This window comes from Tympanuchus pallidicinctus, unplaced genomic scaffold (genome assembly GCF_026119805.1).
Source record: "Tympanuchus pallidicinctus isolate F22 unplaced genomic scaffold, pur_lepc_1.0 scaffold4, whole genome shotgun sequence".
In the NCBI taxonomy this organism is placed as follows: domain Eukaryota; kingdom Metazoa; phylum Chordata; class Aves; order Galliformes; family Phasianidae; genus Tympanuchus; species Tympanuchus pallidicinctus.
This window is the reverse complement of record NW_026294758.1, coordinates 2,513,994-2,519,993: the sequence shown is the minus strand read 5'-3', so window position 1 is coordinate 2,519,993 and position 6,000 is coordinate 2,513,994.

Here is a 6,000-nt window from a genome sequence, read left to right as displayed (position 1 = left end):
GTATCTGTTAAAATGCAGTTCTTAATTTCTAACAAGTTTTCTTTTCACCAATGCAGAAAAAGTAAAAACAAACAAACAAACAAAAAAACAACAAAACCAAAAACCAAAAAACTTTTCAACGTGTTACCCAGAATGCAATTTTTTATTAGAACTAAGGACTGATGGAGTATCTTAGCAAAGAAACCAAATATCCTGACAAATTTAAAGGTATGAGAAGGCCCAGTGAAGTTAGAATAATTTCTGTGCTTTTAACCACAGATAGATCATAACTCTAACTATCTGAGATTTAAATTATTATCTGGAATAAATAACAGTGGTACAAATGAATATGAACAATAATAAGGAAGATTCTTAATAGAATAATTTTTTTTTTTTTAGTTGCCTTTTATTTTTTGAAAAAGTAATCCAGCTTTCTATTCCTAGTTAGCTTTGAATTTATTCTACACTGTTTGAATCCCTAGGAAACTGACTTTCCTAATGACCTCTGAACTAACTATACAGACACTGCAAACAAAGAAAGACCAACATGACAGTGTTTATAACAGGACATTTTATTAATTAAGAAAGATTTAGCATAGAAAGGTTCAGTGTTACATATCAGCAGAAAAAACCTGCCAAGCAATAGGCACAATATTAACATTTATGGAAAAAAATCTGTCTTGATTTTTCCCAAGTGTTTTGTCCTTCTAAAGCATGTGTTGCCTTCCAGGTATCTTAGAAAACATTTTATTTTTTGAGTTTTTAGTTTGTTATGTGAGCTTATACAGCTTTCCTGCAGCAGATATTTATTCTTATAAAACATTTTTACTGCTAAGTACAGTAAATCGAAGTCAAAGCAACTGTTTTCAGAAAGAGCTCAAAATGTATGTTTGTTGTAATCAAATTCCTTTCCTGAGCACTGGCACAAAATACAGAAGATAAAAAACAGACGATAGCTATAGAAGACAAGATAAGTCACAAGAGCTTCAGAATGGTGCTGCAGAGGTGAGTGACATGGGGGTGGTACTCTGGAAGCCAGCCTAGCTCTGTGACTGTCAGGTCATCAACTGTGTCACCCCATGGCTTCAGTGCAGGTGTCTGGTCCCAGGCAGGACTGGTAGCTTGGATCTCAGGGTGTTGAAAAGCAAGCCAAGTACATCACAGCAAACACAAGTTTTTTGGGGAGCAGCTGAGAGAACTGGGACTGTTCAGCCTTTGAAAGAGCAGATTCAGGGGAGATGTTATCACTCCCTATATCTCCCTGGAAGGAGGTGGTGGCAATGTGGGGGTTGGCCTCTTCTCCCAGGTAACAGTAACAGAAGGGGAAGTCATGGCCTCAAGTCAGACCAGGGGAGGTTCAGAATGGATAATAGTAAAAATTTCTCAGAAGGAGTGATGATACATTGGAATGTATCATGCTTAGGGAATGCTTAGGGAAGTGGTGGAGTCTTGTCCCTGCAGGTGTTCAAGAAACATGGAGCTATGGTTCTGGGGGACATGGTTTAGTGGGCATGGATTGACAGCTGGACTAGGTAACTACTGAAGTCTGTTCCAATATTAATGATTCTAAGATTCTACGATTATCTGACCTCTGTCAGAACAGATGAAATCCTCCTGGCAGTAAGATCACAGTGCACAACAGACCCATTTCTAGTTTTGTTTCATCACCCAGGGATGTCTGCCTAAACATGTAATATTTGGCCTTTCCACAGTTTACTCATTTGTTGTCAGAGCAAACAGTTTTACTCAGTGAACTGGCTTACTATCTGCTGTTTCCCCTTCACAACGAAAGGAGTTTCTGCAACAAAGTAAATAAACTTTCACTACTTAAAATATGATAAAAAGTAATATTTTGTATTGCCTCTTGACAAATCTATTTTACTTTTAAGTATATAGGCCTCCACTTTGCTTAACAGTCATTTATAAAATTTATTTTTCTAATTTTCACACAGTAATCAGATATGGCTTTGTAAGATTAATGAGTGAAAACAGCAGTTTGTAGGAGTAGTTCATTGTTAACCAGAAAGTTGGTCAGTGCAGTGAAGCTGAAAACTGAAGAAATATTATCTAAATGATGCTAGCGGTCTTTTCCAACCCAAAGGATTCTCTGCTGCTATTCTATTCTAAAAGGACAGAAGCCAGAGGGAATTAGTCCCAGTGCGTATTGCCTCATTTGTCATTCACATTCTTAAGGGGTATTGAGGCTAAATCTACTGCCAAGAAAGCTTATTACAGTGAGGAGCTTTTCTTAATAAATGTGGTTTATTCAAATATTTTCAGCTTTCTGAAGTTCATTCTGTTCACTCTTCTGGCATAGAGTTTATTGATTCCATCTTTAGAACTTTAAAGTAATGTTTATGTTCTCATTGCTTACTTTTTAAAGAGAAGCCAGACAACTTAGTTGACCCCACACGTTCTAAGAGAGGGCTGAAGCCTTCAGTGACTGAACATCCCTGTTTTTGCTGCTAGAAACAGTAGACAATTTATAGTATATTTTATTCTATTGCTCTTGATTTCGTTCTGAGACTGCAAGTGTAAATATTTTCTTTTTTTTTCTTTTCCAAACCTCGTCTTTGTAGAAGGTTTACTTTTTCCACATAGCCTTGTTTGGAATAGATTTCTGCAAAATTTCTGACATACTAGCATCCAGGAAGGAATCTATCTCAGTATGGAATGCAAAAGTGACCACTGAAGCCATGCCAAATGGAGTTCTTGGCCCCTGTCTCTGAGTGGGTGTTAAATCACTTTTTAACAAGAAGCAGTTTCCAGTATTTCACTTATCACATATGATATTGGTGACTGAGCAAAGAACAAGAATCAATAAAATTAAAGTGCACTAACATCTAATATGATATTTCTAAGAAGAAAAAATATGATATTTCTAAGAAGAAAAAAATTTATTTTACAAGATTTGCATTTTTCATCTTCTTTTCTGCAATGTATCATAGAATCACAGAATGGCTTGGGTTGGAAGGGACCTCAAGGATCATCAAGCTCCAACCCCCCTGCTGCATGCAGGACCACCAAACTCCATATCTGATACTAGACCTATATGTACTCTATATACAGCTCATAGATCAAACACCTTGATAGAGGTCATCTGAAAGATTTTGTTTTAATTTCATTACATTCCTTCTAAAAATACTGAATCCATCTCTTCTCTGCTGCAGAGGTCCTGACATGTGATATCTTCTCCTGTTTCCCTGCTCAGGACACATTGCTAATCCTACTTGCTGAATGAGGTCCATGCCTTCACACTTTACCTTTGCATGCTGCTTTTCTTCCCTGGGTATGCAAAATGTTGCTCTTGGGGGACAGAAATCCCAGATATGTGTACAGAGTGGGAGAAGAATTCTTCTTGAACAGTGCTGCAAATGAGGTCTTGGGGATCCTGCTGGATGGAAAGGTGGACATGAGCCAGCTGTGTATGATTGCAGTCTGGAAGGCCAATGGTATTCTGGGCTGCATGAACAGAGTTGTGACCAGCAAGGAGAGTAGGTAACTGTCCCTCTTTGTTCAGCCATAATGATGCCCCATCTGGAGTTCAGTGTCCAAGTCTGGGGTCCCTACCACATGAAAGATGTAGAGCTGTTGGAGCAGTTCCAGTGGAGGACATGAAGATGCTCAGAGGGCTGGAGTACCTCTCCTGTGAAGAAGCATTGAGGGAGCTGGGTTTGTTTAGCTTGAAGAAAAGAGGACTTCAGGGAGACCTCACTGTAGGCTTCTGATACTTAAAAGAGAGCTTGTGAGCAGGAGGGGAGCCGACTTTCTAAATGACCTAATTCTGATATGACAAGGGGAAATGTTTTAAACTAAAAGAGGAGAGATTTTGATTAGAAGTTAGGGGGAAATTTTTCACTCAAGATGGCACACACTTCCCAGGGAAGTTGTGGATGGCTAATTCCTGGAGGTAAACTGATGTGTCTGATCTAGAGGTGGCAAGCCTGCCCACAGCAGGTCCCTTTTAGTGCAAGCCATTCTATGATTTTATAATTGCTATTTACACATTTTCATGTCCAATTAGAATAGGAGAGATCAATCTCTCTCAGTCCTGTTGCTGCTTTTAAAGTCAGTATTGCTTCTTCTTCTCATCCTTGTATCGAGCAGTCATCAGTGAGTAAGCATAACACAAAAGACAGCCAGTAAGTCTACCACCAATATGTTTTGTGAACATAAAGACACCTGAGTATTTTTTGCTGGGCAGGCTGGATGGAATGGATCAGCCCTCACTGCACTCTGAAGCACAGCCTGAGTGCCACTCTGCTGCATATCCATCAATGCTCTGCTTTTTCCACTTTGTTTTTGTCACCTTTCTGTTTTGCAGCCCTGAGATAACAGTCTCTTTCCTGAAACTCCCAGTTCTCTAATTCTACCTTTTTTACTTTGTATGCCTCTGTTCTACATACTTGCTCACATACGCTGGCATGTACAAGATGGCCTGGAAGACTGTGGCGCAACAAAAAAGGATTTGAAGGTTGATGGCTGCCGAGGCTTGTTTTCAGTCTCTTCCTCTTTTCTTCCCTGAGCTGCTTCATCTTAGCAATTATTTTCTTCTCTCGTGTCCTCTCGCTCATGAACAGCTCTGTTAACTTGCTATGAAGAGTCCTTTTTCTGCTTCAGAGCACTGCTTTGGACACATAGTCTTTCAAAAAGACAGAAAGTAAGAAAAATAAAGTGATGAAAATATGATCTGTCCATACAGAAAAGGTAATCCTGTCTTTGTTCATGAGGGAAAAGGGAAAAGTGGATGAGGAAGAATGTGAGTGAACACCAGCTGTACTTGAGAAATGTATCATACTGCCTAGCAACACAAAACCACATAAACACGAAAACACAAAACTGAACAAAAACACATAAAAACCAAAGGAAAAAGAAAAGTGGAATGGTAACAAAGGGACTGCAATCTTCCAAATTCCATTATCTGCGGTGACAACAAACTGGAGGATGTCTTTTGTAGAAAAATTTAAATGAATCATTCAAATAAACAAAGAGAAAGAGGGGGATTAGACTGATACATTTTTAAGAAGCAGCCACATAATGAGTTGGAATTAGATGAAAGTGGAATGGGTATTATGAATTTCAGCCTAATTTTTTTTTTATTTTCTTTTATTGCTTCTTTACATTCAAATTGAAAGCCTATTGGTGAGAGTTAGAGATTAAGGGAACAAAGGTAGCCCTGCGGCCACCTGATCAAGTGGAGCCTGTTGATGAAGCCTTCTTCCTCCAGCTACAAGATTTGTCATGATCACAGGCTCTCATCCTGCTGGGCCTGGGCTGTAGCAGCCACGTAGCATAATGGTGCAGTTCACAGTCTTGGGGGTTATCAGACCAGCAAAGTTTAAAATCAGGATTCTAAACTTTAAGAAAACCAACACCCAGCCCTTCAGGGAGTTAGTCAACAAAATGTCCTGGTATTCTGTCCTCAAACACAGAGGAGCAGAGCAGAGAGCTTCAAAATAGCTCTACTTCCTCAGGTGGAGGAAGTTAGGAAAGGAAGGCAAGAGATCAGCATGGCTGAGCCATGGAGAGAAAGAAGAAAATGCACAGGCAGGAGAAGCAGGGACAGGTACCCTAGGAGGAGTACAGCAGTGATGCTAGGCTGTGTAGGAATGGGGTCAGAAAGGCCAAAGCCCAGCTGGAACTTGACTTGGCAAGGAATGCAAAGAATAATAAAGGCTTGTATAGGTACATGAAAGCTCTAGTTACCTATGAATACAGAGTAGGAAACAATTTTCTGCCCCTTCCTTCCCTGACTTGGAGATTAGTGCATGTTCACAGTTTTGGAAATGCTACCGAGCATTGCATTTTGGCAAGCAGGGAGGCTTAGTGGGCATGGAAGTCCCACTGAACGTGTTTGTATGCTGTGACACAGTAATTGGACTTTTGTTTATCTGTGGAGCTCTAAAACATATTTCACTAAATAATCTTTTTTTGTCAGTTTTCTTATTTTGAGAGATCAGGGAGATGATTCATACATAGACCATGATAATTTTTTCTCTATATTGCTTCAATCCAGACTGA